Raw genomic sequence first — 16,791 nt, 5'->3', positions numbered from 1 at the left:
TTTCCAGTAGTGGCGCTGCATTCGCTTTTGCATTTTTCTTCATGGCGCCGTGCTTGAAGCATTTAACGTACGGCGTTAGAGGCAGAAATATGCGCTGTTATTATGCTGTTACATTTCCTCTTTACCGCTGTGGTTGTCATATGCTTTCCCAGTTTTTATAAGTCGGCAACCAGACCCTTAAACGCTGTGCTAAAACATTGTTGTCGTACACTTGCAACGTCGGCGAACCGAGACCACCGACCGATACGCGCAATTCACCTAATCTTGGTAAGTTCGCTCCTATTTAAAAAATGTCCGTGCATCGGAAACGAGCTTAGGAGAGTACAATGATTTCAGCGGCTTCTGCGAGGTTAAAATGGTTCAGTGCCATTTATAATGTCAATGCGTGGGGGCAAGTACAGAACTTGGGCGAGCGCACTAAAAGCATGTTCGGAATGTATCGGCAGGAAGAAAGTAATTTATTGTTTCCGATGTAAAAAGTGCCAGTTATTCTCTGAAAAACGACAGGACCGTACAGAAACGTGCACGCAAGATTTGAAGTGATCGATGGTGTGATCAGCTTTAACAGCGCTGAGTTTTCTTTAGTTCGCGTTCTTTGACACGTCGCTCTTTGCACTACATTGCCGGAGTGAAATAGATTGTTTACTAGGTGGAGGGCTTTTGCTGTGGCAGAAGCCTATTTCATTTACTTCACATACTTTACCACAAGAATCAATCTATTTTGCAGCCTTATCTTTCTTGTACTGCTTCAGCCTTGAAAAGAACAAAGTACATAAAAAAAAAGTTCTGTTGGCAGATAAAGATATGTATTCTGCGGCAAGTTCATGAACAAAAACAAAATGGTAATACACCCCAAGAAACTGAAGCTCCTCCTTGGCAGCTGTCTGCAAAACCTTTCAATGAACTGCCTATCAACATTACTAGAATAAACTCTTTTGTTCTAGAAATGCCTTGATACAAGACTTCGTGTGGAGATTGTGGCCCATGCAGCTTTCACTTCAGGAGCCTTGCAGATCACAAGAACACTGGTGGAAGGATGGATGCCATTCACTTGTAGCTGTTATCAGTCGGAACCGTTTCAACTCATCTTGTGGTGAGTATACAGTTCAAAATCTACAAAATGTTTCATGCATGGTAAGCAAATGATAGTAGCTTACTGATTGAAATAATAAAGATAATTTTGTTTCAAAGTGTGTTGTCCACTAATTATTTTAATTGATGAAATGCTCCGACCAGAAAACGGTTGGTTTGCTCAACTGAGGAGAACATTCTGGCTGAGCTACATGCGTTACAGCAATATGATTAGCAGCAGGTGCACTGCTCATCTCAGGCAGAGTGCTGAATTATGCGATGTGTATCAAAGAAAGCAGTACCACGCATTGGCTGCTAGATCAGTCAAATGTATACTTAGTGGAAACAAGATAAAGTAGACTTCAAATAGAGGCTATATACTTACTCATTAGCACCCATATAAGTGCAGCCATACAGGTAAAAAGAAAAGCTATATAAGTTTTCCAGAAGCTTCAGTAGTGAAAAATTTGACGTGGTCCAAGGAGTGAACCCTGGACTGTTACTCATGTGGGGCAGTTTGTCTACCAAGTCATCTAACCAGGACAACCAGTGGATGGTGGGGCTAGGCTGAATTTATCAACAATGCACAGGACTATAACTTGTTTCGATCCCATGGACACCAAAAAGGCCTTCCAGAACTGGCCCTTTATGTCTGATAGTGCACAGCTACACGGTACTATTGCTGCACAATTGTTACTAAGGGCCTTGCACTTGAATGTGCCCATTGGACCTGTAAAGGGACAAAACATGGACCAAAATGTAACAATATGTATTAAATTAGATTATGGTGTAAAAAAAAATGTCTGATTTAGTATAGATCGAGCACTACAATATCCAAGAATTGAGGATTTATTCTAATTTGGCACTGAAATTGCATAAAAACGACTGAAGGAATCTCTTGCGGTGAAACACTGTCATCATCCCTGTAACCACGTAACCACGTCTCGGGAAAAAGTCTGATTTTTTTAATTGAACGTGCTCTCTGTTCTTTAACAAGCGCTCACCTTGTTTTACTGTATTGTTACATACATGATCTCACTAGTGACATAACAATATTTTGAGTGCTGTCCAGTGTGCCTGTCAATAAACTGAATCCAGCTTCAGCAGAGAGTGGCCTGGACTAAATTTGAAAGTCACCATCATGCTTGACATAGCTGAATTAGCCTGAACGTCGGTTTTGGTCCAAATCGGACGAAGTCAAATTTTGAGGGTGGTTTGGACCAAATTTGGGGATCATCATTGTGTTTGCCATTGCCAAATTTTGTCAGTGGGACAGCTCGATAAAAGCTTTGTCAGAGTTGGCTGACAGTGGCGGTGGCTGCTCACTTTGAAACAGTGGGCGTGTATGCTTGATTCGAAAAAAAAAAAAAAAAAAAAAGACGGGCTTTCCGGATTTTCAGTGTGGGCGGAAGCCACATACTCATGAAGAGGATTCCGTCATCTTTCATGCAAGATAAAACCTGAATTCGGATAATTCAAACTTTAGCAAAGCAAGACCGTAGTCATGTGGTATTTTCTTTTCCTTTCATATTTGTGCACTTTGTTTAAATGCTGGAAAAAACAATCATGCAGGAAGTATGTTAGTAGAAAAAACTGGGTCATTTGTACTTGAACCCCCTCTAAAACTTAAGGGTACTTGGGCCTAAACTGAATATAAAAAAAAAATAGAATAATTAATCTCAACTAATTAACCAATTAGATAAAATATAAGGAATACTCCAAACAGAACTACACGAAGACGAATAATATGTCGTCGGTTTCAGTAAGCTGCAGTGCTCAGCCTTTTTTTTTTTTTTAATCCTTGGTTTACATTACATAAAACTGTGCGTGCACGTTTGGTCTATTCACCAACATCACAGTGGCCACCAATTTGCTGTTCATGGAGCATTGCAAAAAACTGCTATGCATGTCTCATCGGCTCACCACAATTTACTCCGGATTTCTTAGCAAAAGCTACCTTCTGGGCAATAAAACGGCACGTGTGAGGTCATGTAAATACCCCTCTGTAAGCTTGTCATGAATAGCCAACAAAAGAATAAAAAGCAGACAAATTATGAATAACTAAATTCATTGCTATACACAACAGCACTTGCAGTCTTAAAATGTGAAAGTGCTCAGAAAGACAAGGAAAAACGCTTTTGTCTCGTCCACTTCTCTTGTCCTTGTCTTTCCAAGCACTTTCAAATTTTAGGATGCTATACTAGTTAACCCAGCAAACAACTTTGTTAAGCACATGCAATGTAGCTCTGCTATAGACCTTTTTCCAGTCGCGCCTCTTCTTGCAGACGTCAGGCAAGGTATGTTTGGCAGGGCGGGTTACCGAGGCTCCCTCACATATTTTCTGCAGAAATTCTTTCACAATAGTAGGGTGGGTTTATTTTCCAAGCGGCACTTGATCTCTTAGAAGGCAAACCTGGCAGCGTCTTTTCGTTTGTTGCAATAGCAGGCAGGGAAAATGTATGTGGTCCTGAGGGCCAAGTACATGCTAGCAATGCATGTAATTATTGCGCAACAGTTTGTCGCGTCAATGACCCAGCAGACATCTTTCATGATTTTCGCACACGCAGTGAACTGCTGCCCTACTATGTAGAAATAGAGAAGAAGGCTTCGCACATGTGCAGTAGCATTACTGAAAATAAGTCATTTGGACCTTTTTCCATTTTATCCTGTCTCCTGCAGCCACCAATATCCTGTGCAGCCACCACTTTGCAGCAATGAACTAGGGTCACTCAGGATTGGAGTGCCTACTGAAGAGATCAGAAGTGAATGGCCCACATACTAGGGGCAATGCCTGACACCCCTGAGTGCTGGGAACGGTTCATAAAGAGCATTTTCATAGGAAGTTTTGTTGTAGGAAAAACAAATTTAAGGACGGTTAGTTCGACTGACTGCAGACGAAATTCACTCACCAATGTATTAGGGTGCTTGACTACAGAGCCTGGAAACCCGGCTTCGACCCTTGCCATGTTACAATAGAGACAAAATGCAAGGTGCCCACGTGCTGTGAGATCTCAGAGTACATACATTCAAGAACCTCACTTAGTCATAATTATCTGCATCCCTCCACTACAGCGTCCCTCATAGCCAGTCAATTTGGAATGTTTCAACCAATCCAATTTTAATTCCATCGTTTTTTCACTCTCCAATTATTCCAATCCCGATTATATTCTATTTCTATTCGTCGTGGCTTTTGGTTCAACTTTGCTAAATCTTTCGTGTCCAAATATCTCCCTCCTCTCCCATAAATGGAGGGCGGGAAATACCTCTTAACACCACCTGCCACAGTTAGTAGGCGAAGGCTTCGCATGGACACTGACGCCGAATGCCTGACATTCTTCTCGGTCAGCAAATGCTGTCGCATCAGTACTCGTATAGTTCATTGCGTTAGGCGGACGGGAGCAGAGATGCCAAGTAGTGAGGAGCAGTGCAGTAGCATGCCAAGAGAGGGTGTGCATGTTCTGCCCCTTGAACGATCACCACCGCTAGCCAGACCGCAGTATTGTGACTGGCATGATTGTAAATGAAATGCTAACCTCCATTTCCTCAGCTTCTCACGGCTAAGACATTGAAGTTGAGCCCATGTCCTCTGTGGCAACAGAGGCACCATGTGTCAAATAGGTATGACTGCACAGGGCAGTAATGCTTTGTCACTGCCATTTTAATGCGTCAGCATTATGTAGGTATGTCGGCAGTTTCATGTCACCAGAATTGTCATCACAATTACATTTGAACGAAACAAGTTATAAGAAAAAGAATGGGCCAAAAAATCTTGCTGGGTAAATAATTTGATGCATGTGGGTTAACTAGGTAATTAATTAGAGGGGTAATGGCAACATCCAAACGGGTCACGTGGTACTAACTTCCAGTGGCGGGAAATTTGAAATGTTTGAAACGTGAACGAGCGGGAAAGGGCGTGATTTGCGTGCACAAATGGTAGGAATGGTTAGAAAGTGTGTAAAGAGAGGTAATCAGCCAATTGCAATCTGAAAATTTCCGAGAGCGCTGCAGGATCTGCAGTGGAGAAATGCGAAAGCCTGAAGAACGGAAATCTGAGCTAGTTGGTGCATTGCAAGATCAAAAAACAGCGCGGCTACTTAGGACAAACAGAGAGGAGAATAACGGACAAGCGCTTGTCCGTTATTCTCCTCTCTGTTTGTCCCAAGTAGCCGCGCTGTTTTTTGATCTTGCGAAAGCCTGAGCATTGCTGCTGCACACGGTACATCGCATGCCTCTTGTTGACAACCAGTGTTCCATTGAACGCATCACAGTTCACCACCCTTCTATAATTGGTTTACAGGAAAGGAAAGGCGCAGTATCTGTTACTCGCGGAATCCCGCTGACACATCTTGCGGACAACACAGCAATGAGCATGCTTACGCATTTCTCCAGTGCAGATCCTGCAGTGTTCTCGAAAATGTTCTGCTAAAAGGAGTGAAACAGCAATTATGCAGTGTTTTTGATGTCAGGCGACGTCCTTCAAACTTGTGTTTGAAGTGCAGCCTGGACTGCCCTTGACTGTTCTTGGTGCTAAGAAACTGCACTAGTTCTATCGCTGGATGAAAGTGTTCCAACCCTAGTTCTCCCATTCAGCACCATTAAAGGCTTCGTCCCCCAGAAAAGCCATTGTCCGCATTATGAGCAAAAAATCATGGGCATGGCTCTGGCAAGTGGTAGCTGGCAGACGACATGGTCATGCATGGCTAGTCATTGAGTTGTGTGATGGCATGAGACGTGGCATGGCCGAATTGGTAGGCGCTGCCAACACAGGTGTGACATGGAAGGGTGAAATCGGAATCCAGCCCTTCAGGACCCCTAGGCCACGAAGATACCTTTGTGTGGCTTGGTTAAAATAGTGCTTTAGATCTTTGTCGCGGTGGTTTTATAATGTGGTATCTTGCGACTATGTATGGGACAATGCAGCCGCAAGTTAAAAGCTTCTGAACAAGTGAGTGGCAAAGTGTGTCTACACGAAGGTCCACAAGGAAATCCGGCAACTGGCGCCATTAACGCTGGCATGCCATGACCTTAAAGGAAGAGTTTAAGTCCCCCCCCCCTTCCCCCAATATTTTTATGAGCTCAGTATTCATTTGCAAGTTAGCACTTTGCCCTGTGTTTCTTTCACGTCACTGTCTGTTTTGCACTTCAGACCTCACCAAAATGAGTAAACCCCACTAACTATAACAGGAAACAGCCCTGAGGAGTTATGTATTCATTTCCTTTTTTTTATATAAATTTGTCTTGTTCATGCAGAGAATACAGAACTGTAATAAAAGAATTTGTTGAATGCTGCGACAGTTATAGTACTCTCCGCTGAGTTCCAGAAATTTCACAGAGTACAGAAGCTCAACATAAAATATCAGAAAAAACAAACTGGAACAATTGGTTAGAAAAGCTGCCCTTGCAGCATCCTTCTTTGGCTGTGCCTTAAGCGCGGCTGCACAAGAGGAGGACAACAAAGAATGTACTGGGCCGGAGGCACGTGCTGCCACAGCTCAGTAGTTTGGTTATGCCTTAAAATGTGTGGGAAGCTTATATTTCCCTGCGACCTAGAGCACCACATCTACAACTGATTGCCTAGGACTAGAGGATGACTGAAGCCGGCACCTGCTCTACAGAGCCGCCCTTACTCTCGCAGAACGTTTCATCATTGCAACTTTGCCTTTCACCCTTCTGACCCCAGAACCCGCAAATGTGGTTTCTCCAGATTGAGGCACAACTCGGCCCTTAACGTTAGAGGTGTGCGAAGGCTCGGTTTAGCCCAAAAGCTCGTACTCTGGCCGCTCAGAAGCTCTGTGCCTCAAGCTTGGGCGAGGCCAGGCCGGACACACCAATCCAGAGTATTCAACTTTTTTAAAGGCACGAATATGGTTGTGGTGTGCTAGGCGTCACGATACAGCAGTAATTTTGCAGCATCCTTCCCACACAAGAGTGTGTGAATTCTCTATACAGATGTTTATGCACCTTTACACCACACACCCCTGGCATGAACAGATCTTTGCTAGCTGTCAACGACCAAGCAGAAGGGCTGCTTGTGGGCTATCGAATTTTGACTTTTGTCTCTTCCTCTTCGGCAGATGTTTAGGTATCAGTTTCCAGATTCGCGGTATGCTGTCAGCTCTTCCACATCTGTTGTGCCAGGCCTCAACAAGCCTCAGTAGAAATGGGCCGTAGCACCTAGTCAAAGCATCTGCGGTCCACGACCTTGTCGGTGCCATGAAAGACACGCAGTGAGCAAGATAAGCTTACCGAGTACTTGGCCACAGAATCAACCCCTTGCTCAGAGGCCGCGTGTTTTTGGTGAAGTGAGGAAACCATGTACCTAAATCTTTCCTTTCTTGCTAAGAACACATTATTCATTGCAGCCACAAGTTACAGCAGTAAAAAGAACTTCAGCGTTGCTGGATTTACAATCCAGGAGTGCCACAAATGTCTTAAGCATTCATCAATGCATAAATTGTTCTTGCGTAATAATATAAAAAAATTAATATAATTCTATGTTGTGCTGTGCCTCTATATATTCTACAAATTTCAATCTTAAACGCGACAACTGAGCATTTCAAGGTCAACTCATTATTTGGAAATTATTTCTTTCTGTATCATTCTGGGCCAGACCAGGGCCTCAAAGGGCCATTAAACAATATTTGCTCTAATATTCTAGTGAAAGAAATTTATAGAGATGGTCTTTGTGAGTATTTGAGTCAAATTTAAACACTTTGCGTGGAGACAATTGACAACTAATTTTTAAAAAGTGCTCCTGGTTAAAGCTCTCAACTAATTAGGGCGACATGTTCCCCCGCGCAAACCTCCATCGGGGCTTGCTGGTTGTGCCCGCTCACTGGATGCTCCCAGGTGACCCGGGCAGAATGGAACGTGGTGGGGTGCCGTCTCAGCTTGTTTCCATTTTTTTTTCTTCCGTGGCGGCGTGCGTCAGGTTAAGCGTGCAGAGGACGAGCGCCATTTCAGTCGCCAATATTTTCGGTATTACTGACACTAGCAAAAATATTTGTGTGTTGCAAAGAGGACTGATAGGATACCTATATCTAGAGTGCGTTTTCTAGTTTTCGTAAATAGCTCTTCGTGGGCCCTTTAACTTTAAGTCTGAACACGTTGCCATGCCAGACTCTGGTCTGTAACACAGATTCCAAGCTAGCTCGAGCTCAGAATTTCGGCCCGTGCACATCTCTACTGACTGCATCACCTCACAAGGTGATTTAGTACAATCATGTCGTATCTGCGCTCTCTCCTGACATGATCAGTGACCTGCAGGATATTCTTATAAACTCATGGGAGATGCCCTCATCAGCACCTCAAGACCAAAGTACCCGAGAGAACTATGGCGTAAGAACGCTCTCACCTACAGCAGCTCCTTACTGGTGGACCTTGACGACTGTCGCCTTTCACAACTGCTTCACCGGATTTGGCAGCTCCTCGGTGAGGACTCACCACCCATGTTCCGCTGCTTCGAGAGCTCTTCTTCAGCTTTTGCTGATGCCCAAGCATCTGCATCTTGCCTTCCCAGCGGCCAGTGATACAACCATGGAGCTGACCAACCAGGTTCATGAGGTGGCCTTCCAGCAAGCCACAGCTGTCTCACCACTGGCAGACTCGGCAATTTCCTGCCTCGAGGCCTGTACTGATGAGCTTACTACCTCAGTTGACACACTCAGGAGCCTGTCCCAAGAGACCATTCACCATATTCCAGTCACCACTTTCCATCGCGCACAAAGAGCCATAACTTAACACTGCTGGTATGACTGGCAATTCCTACATCCTGCCACTAAGTGCATGTCTCGTGGTTGGGAAAAACCCCTCAAGACCATTAATGGCAACTCGTGGCTCCCCAATGCAGCCACCTTTCGTGGTTTGGTTTGTGGGGTGTTTAACGTCCAAAAGCAACTCAGGCTATGAGAGACGCCGTAGTGGAGGACTCCGGAAATTTCGAGCACCTGGGGTTCTTTAACGTGCACTGACATCGCACAGCACACGGGCGCCTTCCTTTTCGCCTCGATCGAAAAGCGGCCGCCGAGGCCGGGAGTCGATCCCGCGTCCTTGGGAACAGTAGTCGAGTGCCGTAACCACTGCGCCACCCCGGCGGGGTCCTTTTGTGGTAATTGACAAGACCTGTCATAATCCGTTCCTTGTCAACAATGGTGCAGAGGTCAGCGTGATCCTTAAAAAAAAAAAGCCATCTTGCCTAGCTGGCGGGGCAATCGCAACGGGCTGCCATCCCTTCGACCATAGTGACATATAGACTTCGCTCCCTCACCCTCAACTTGGTACCCTGCCACACATTTTGATGAGTGTTCGTCATCGCTGATGTTGACCCAATCATCAGCGCATATTTCTTATCGTACTTTCACTTGGGCTTCATTCAGCATGCAGCCCGACAGACAGCTTCACTCGGCTATCTATATCTGGCGTCGAGTCTAACCTTGTCCCTACTGGCATCGGCATGCTGGTACCATCACCTCCTTTGAGAACATCCCGGTGTGATTTCAGTAACTGGCAAAGCGTTTCAATCTCACCCAGCCACCAAAGCATATGGTGTGACCACCACCAGCAGCACGATCACACCTCTTGTTTGGTGGTCACCTGCTAAACAGGAGTTCAATCATGATGCAGCTCGACATTATACACCCATCATCCAGCGCATGGGCTTCATTCCATCTCATATCTAAAAAAAGATTCACGTGACTGGCGTCCGTGCGGTGACTATGAAGTGTTGAATGCCAAGACTGTCCACGACAGCTATCCACTGCTTCACATCACATCTGAATGGCTGCACCATTTTTAACAAAGTGGACCTGGTTAGGCACATCACCAGATACCCACTGTGTTTGCCAGCATACCTAAAGCAGCCATCACAACTGCGTTTGGGCTGTTAGAGTGTGTGTGGATGCCCTTTGGACTTCAGAACCCAACTCAAACCTTTCAGCAGTTCATTGCTAAGGTCACAAGAGGCCTCGCAGCTGTGTTCGCATACATCGATCATTGATGTATGCGAACACAGTCAGCAATATGTCTATGGATAACGAGAACTACCTGCGTGCAGTTTACAGCACCTCCAACAGCACGGCCTGGTTGTGAATGCTGACAAGTGCGTATTCGCCGTTTTCATGCTCACTTTTTGAGCCATCACAACCTATAGCTTAATTGCCAATTGCTAATATTTACTCATTTGTCAACTTTTGCAAGAGTGAAATTCTCGCGGGAACAAAAAAAAAAAAAAATTCCTTTGCAGGGTTCGACTGCATGTGCTCCACATTTTGACGGTTGAAAATGAAACTTGCAGTGCTCCGCAACCATTATGATCTGCTGAAGTGGACTAAAGCATAAGTCAATGCAATGGGTGCCAGAGGTTTATATGTGAAATACCCCATTTTTACTTTCAAAATGAGGAAGTGCTTACTGAGGAGTTCGAGGAAGAGAGAGATGCGTGCAGACTGTTCTGGGCTTTGGGCCGTTTGCAAGCAGCCTTCATTATTCAAACGTTGACCTGTATTAAACCCATTTCATCCGCTACATTTGGTGGAGGTGCTGGGTAAAACATCCTGGGAATCCAGCCAGTGCCTCGTCGCAGCCGCCATGTGGCAGGTGTTTGCCACCTTTATCTTCTCAAGAGTACCTTCCAATAGCTACCATCCAAGCGACGCAGACTCAGGAACAGTGAGCTGAAGAGACGACGACCTAGAGATCAGCAAAGCGGCTCAGAACGGCTCAGCTTACTGAAGTGAGCCGGCTCATTTGAACGGTTCACCGGCTCACTTAAGCCTGGGTCGCTCAGGAGCGAACAGTGGTCAATTGGAGAGAGAGAAAGCCAACTCTGCCTCTCTCTCGTTCACTGATACGCACCCATTCGACCTCCCGAAACTTAACGAAAGCGTGGAAATATTTGTGTGTCCATCCTATCTCCCCTAATGGTGACTACAAAATCTCAGTAAACAGCAACATTCATATTTTTTTAGGCTCGATTCTTACTCTTTATGTCCACTTTATGTCCACGAAGTCCAACAGAGGACTTCGTTCTTTTGGTACCCTATCGTTTCAAAATTATCTGAATAACATTGGCCATCATTAAACACACTGAGAATTATCCTTAATAAATACTTCGGGCCATCAATCTCTAGCCCAAAATCTCTTGTGGACTGACTGTTAATAAATACTGATAGTGACAATGTAGACAGATATAGATAGTGAATTATAAATATAGAGAAAGCAGATCACCTGATTCGAGGTCCCTCTTATATTCCCGGAGACAGTGAACTCTGGAGGAGCCTGAAGTATAAATGCATCATTTTTTTTAATGCAGTGTGCGCTTTGTAGCTCGAGTCCGCTTTAGTCCTTTTTCACTTTCTAAATCCCCCCTCCCCCCACATGCTTTCTCTAGCTGATTCGTTTTTCGTATATTCCTATAACCCTGTTCAACTTTGCGACAGTTTTTCTCAATGCCCACAGCTCTCAGCGCCCCGGCTTCTCCCACTGCTTCCTTTATTCCTGGCAACAGGTTTCTGGCCCGGTCCCCTAACCCAAACTTGTTCAACCTTCCTGTTTTTGCCGCCACATACATACACCGACCGTATTTAATTCATTCATTTTGTATCTACTTCAAGCCGAATCACTCGCCATTCATGCTGTGAAGTGTGGTTTTAATTTTCATAAAGCATCTCTTCCTGTTTTGAGCACACGACGCGCTGCAGTCAGTGCTGTTCATGACTGAACCAGATATTTTTTTCTTCTGGGCTGGCTGCGGAAGGGGCCATGCATTCCACATTCGCCCTGTTGTAATGCAGCTTGAGAAAACTATACATAGCAATTATTGAAAGCAAAACAAAAGACGCACAAAAACAGCGGCGACCACCCGAAGCATACACACATTGCGGCTGCCAGGTCGCCGGCGCGGAGCCTCGACACGGCGCCGAAGCAGCCGACCAACTACGTGCGAAGGATTGTGCAGACAGCACACTTTTTTCTTTTCTTTATATGCCGGCCCAATCCACCTGTGCCTGACCACTGGAGTTGCTTTCTCGTACTGCTAATAGATGGTGCTAAAGTAGCAGCAAACAGAAGACCTAACTCTGGCAGAACGGTTCCTAACAGCACTCCAAAAGAAACGCTGCTCACGGTTCCCGATGGCTCACTGAACCAGCGGCTCTCCAAAAGAACCACTGCTCACTAAGCGACTGCTCTCCAAAAGAGTGGCCGCTCAGTGAGTCGCCACTCATTCTCGCTCTTTTAAAAAAGCGGCTCGGTCAAAAGACAGTCGAAGGCGAGGAGATGTTTGCGAGGAAGGGCGGGAAGCATGGCCTCAGAGATCACCCCCGCAAGCGTGGGGATGATCTCGGAGGCAATATGGGACAGCAGACACTTTCTCACAACACTAATAGATGGCGCCGGATTCAGAGGATGTTGCGCCGCGGTGCCCGGCTTAGGGTGGTGACATCTCATGCTAGGGTTCCCTATTTTGGCTAAAAACGGCAGTCAGGCTTGGTGGGCCGCCATGTTGGTTCCCAGTTAGTGCGGAAGCACTTAAGCAGGTATGACAGCGATAAATCTATAAAGGATGATCATGCACAATGAAGAAAAAATACAGGACTCCGTCGCGCCGCAAAGGAGTCCTTTGTTCCCTTTACTTTTTCTTTCTTGTCAGTGTCGAGACTTCCCACAGTATTTGGTTTCTAGTATTTGGTTTCAGTATTTAATTTCTAGGGAGCTTCGCAGGACAAAGGCTATCGATCGAACGGAGCTTCAAAGCAGTGGAGAGACTGCTAGAGGTTTTGGAGGATATGCAGGAGGTGCGCCTGCCAAAGACACCCTAAATCTGCGTACCAGGCTATTAATGGAAGGCTGAAAAGAGTGGGCATACTGAATAGGGTTAATAAAATCTGTCGTGCTCCAAGCAATTAAAAAGGCAAAGACACCAGACCTCTCCCAGGCCTCAAAGAGCAGAAGCGGCTTGGTGCCTGAATATCCAAGAATGATGAGCGGACAGCACACAGGGGTGCAACAGCTGCACCAATTGCATATTTTGATACGGCTACATATTTCTGCACCAAGCTGTGCATTAAGCGTGAAATTTGCGCCATGCTGTGCCAAAATGCCCCGACTATCCACAAAAGTTTGCCATACTCAGTGACAACTTTCTGCGGCCGTGATGTAACCAATCACGATGCTTCAGACACTGTAGCATGCGTCACTGGCATTTTAGTTTTATTTTGAGATGGCGTCATGGCATTCCAATGGCTACTCATTTTCTTTGCATCCATGTGCTTTCACCGCTTTCCAGTTCAGTCACTGTCTATGCGCTGAAGGAACCCTATAACGCAAGTGGGCTGTTTGTGACAAGGCACCACTGCTATTGCTTCCGTGGTGGGCCGTAGTGGTACTTGTGATTTTGGAGCAATACTTCAACCCTGCATTTTAAGTGCTGCATGTTTTTATTGGATGTATCTTAGTTTTTTATGCGGCTCATGGAAGTTTTCGATATCCTGTTGGTTCATTCATGTACACTAAGGTTATTTTTATACTGTCTTGTCGATAGACTCACTTTCCCATCATCAGATAGTGTAGGAGGTGGCTTCTGTGTTTCATCATCAGCCTGACTATACCCACTGCAGGGCGAAGGCCTCTCCCATCCACTTGACCCCTGCGAACTTCTCAACCTCATCCGCTGTCCCCTGCTACGCTTTCCTTCCCTTGGAATCCAGTTTGTTACCCTAAGCGACCATCGGTTATCCTCTCTTCGCATTACATGTCCTGCCCATGTCCATTTCTTCTTCTTAATTTCCACTAGAATGTCGGTAACTTGAGTTATTTCTCTGACCCACTCTGCACGCTTCCCATCTCTTAATGTTACCCCTACCATTTTTCGTTCCATAGCCCTCTGAGTTATCCTCAACTTAAGTAGAACCCTCTTGGTTAGCCTCCACGTTTCAGCCCCATAGGTGAGTACAGGTAAGATGCAACTGTTGCATACTTTCCTCTTGAGTGATACCAATAAGCTGCTAGTTATAATCTGCGAGTGCTTGCCAAATGCGTTCCATCCCAATCTTATTCTTGTTATTTCCTTTCCATGGTCCGGGTCTGCGGTTACTACCTGTCCTATGTAGACATATTCGCCTACTACTTCCAGTATTTCGCTACCTAATGTAAACTGCTATTCCTTCCCGAGGCTGTTGAACATTACCTTAGTCTTCTGCATGTTGATTTTTAAGCCTACCTTTCTACTTTTCCTGTCTAAGTCATCAATCATTATTTGCAGTTCATCCCCCGAGTTACTTAGCAAGGCAATGTCATCAGCAAATCGCAGATTACTGAGGTATTCTCCATCTACCCTGATCCCTAACTGCTCCCATTCCAAGTCTCTGAATACTTCCTCTAAGCAAGCTGTGAATAGTACTAGGGAGAGCGTGTCTCCTTGTCTAACACCTTTCTGTATGGGAATTTTGTTACTTTTTTATGCAGAACTATGATTGCTGTGCACCCACTAAATATATCTTGCAGCACTTTCACGTACGACTCGTCTACCCCCTGATTTCGCAATGCCTGCATCACCGCCGAAGTTCGTGCTAATACAACTGGAGGTGGAACATGTGAAATTTATTTCGAACATCAGAAGGTCGAGAAACGCACAGCAGCCTAGCTATTGAATTCCATAATGCCGTAGTGGAGCCCAAGACTGCCAAAATTAACATTTATGCATGCTGCAACATTGAAGTACTATAAGGTATGCATTGTGCATGAAATACATAACCTAATAATCGTCCACCTCTCCTTAATCAAAATATTGTGTCAAAGCCACCGCCAGTCCACAAGAAGTATAATTTACAAGCCGAAGATGTGCTCGCTCGTCGGTTTTCTTTGCTTAAAACTTGCTTTCGGCATTTGCCATTTCGCCTTTTGGTCGGCGTTTCTTTTTGTCTGTTTCTGTATTTGCTTTTTAATCAAAATTTTGTCTTTGCACTGCGCTCGCTTCTGGACACAGGCTGATCGCAGTCACTGCTTCAAATTAAGCTCTTTCGGAGCTGCCCTCGCACGACACGAGCTGTGGATTTCGCAGAGAGTAAAACAATGTTTTTTGAGCCTTGCAAGCAACATAAAGTCCCATGATTAAGGTTGTCAAACCGTGCTAAATGAAAAAAAAAAAAAAAGGCATATTCTCTAGCTTTTTTTATTTAGCCTCTTCAATTTTATGATTCACATTTTTGTGTGTGTGATAGCATGCCTAGCAGTACAAAAAGCTCATTTACAAAAATAAATACACGCAGCATCGGTGATAGGTGGCCTTTGCTAGATTTCCTTTGGATCGCATTCATACAGTCCGATATTCACACCTCTTCATTCTTTTGTGCCGAAAGCAAAGTTTCTTCCATGTTTAACAGCTCCAAAATTTGAATTAATTTTTTTTTCTTGTGAGCTGCTCCAAATATGAATTTTATTGCTCTAAAACGAAGATTTTGCTGCTCCAAAAATCGCTACAAATCTTATTTGAGCTTTTGCACCCCTGAGTACATCCTTTTAATGAACTACAGTGTGAGTAATCGGTAGTCTTTCTTGAATGGTTAGTAATAGTGCTGGCTCACTATTTCCTTATCTCAGCATCATTCCACATTACAGCAATGTGGTGGGTTCGACTTCCACTCCCAATTTTCTCAAATGTGTACCAGCTATGGCCCAGCCTGGTGCTTGGCTTACCAGGGCTCATGGCTTAGGAAAGGAGGAAAAAGGAACTGCATATGGGCTTCTGCTGCACGAAGCGGACTTAGGGTTGTCTAATGGTGGAACGAATCGTGAATTTTGGTTCATGACCCTTTTCCTGAAGTGAACTAGAATACCTTTCCCAAGCATCTTATGCCAGAAGAGCCCAGAATCAGGCCGGGAGAAATCTTGTACCCACCAGCACCAGGATCGAAACTGGTACCTCCTGAATGTGAGGCAGATTCTGTCACAAGGCCATCATGTCTTGGTGGGGTAGTAGCCTTTCCTCGGGTTCTCGTTCTAATGGTGCTCAACGTGGCTTTGGAAGATCTTAAAAAAGCTTAATGATCGTTCATGAATTCAGAAAGGCCTTGGTCAAAGGTGCACTGGTGTATGCAGTACATTTTCGTCTTTTTTTACAGAGCACTTGGGGTGGATTCACACACCAGATCCGTGTCATTCCATGATGATTATGGTTAAAGGATAATACTAAGTTTGTTCTTGAAAGAACTGACAAGCTAGAAAAAATTTCATTGCAAGAAGACATCAGTGCTCAGCATACTCACCAATGTTCTTAAAAAAAAATAATATACACTGGGACGAGCTGTCTGAAAATTTTCAGGAACCTCATAGCTGTGCTTTTTATTTCTGAAACTTAGCCATTGTCAAATATGTTAAACTAGCATGTAGAACAATGTTTCTGATAGTCTTTACCTGAACACACTCACACACACACAAAAACTGGATCGGTGAAATTTTGTGTTTAGCTCTGCACAAATTTAGTTAAGCGGCAACAAATTTCATGGATACATATTTTATAGACAAACAATGCCATGAAAACTAAAAGAACAGTGGGCAATTAGATTATGTACTGACCAAAAATATTTTGTCATTTTTGTTTTCTTGGGGTATTGTACTAAACTTAAATCTAACATATTGGACCAGCCAAAGACACGGGAACACAAGAAAAAGAAATGCTGCGCATTCAGAAGGTACCAGGTTTGATTCCAGTGCCGCCAGGTACTC

General features: G+C 44.6%; 1 long non-coding RNA gene across 1 annotated transcript in view; it reads left to right on the top strand.

The window, feature by feature from the left end:
* Nucleotides 1-1,437, top strand: part of LOC146203940 (uncharacterized) — a 37,222-nt gene extending 35,785 nt beyond the window's left edge. The window contains exon 4 of the long non-coding RNA XR_014703932.1: nucleotides 1,014-1,437. This is a non-coding gene — a long non-coding RNA (uncharacterized LOC146203940). The remainder of the gene's footprint in view (nucleotides 1-1,013) is intronic.
* Nucleotides 1,438-16,791: the final 15,354 nt, after the last annotated feature.

The sequence above is a fragment of the Amblyomma maculatum genome, chromosome 1 (genome assembly GCF_055883805.1).
Source record: "Amblyomma maculatum isolate TAMU_Amacu chromosome 1, ASM5588380v1, whole genome shotgun sequence".
NCBI classification, from domain to species: Eukaryota; Metazoa; Arthropoda; class Arachnida; order Ixodida; family Ixodidae; genus Amblyomma; species Amblyomma maculatum.
This window is presented reverse-complemented; position numbering and strand designations above follow the sequence as displayed.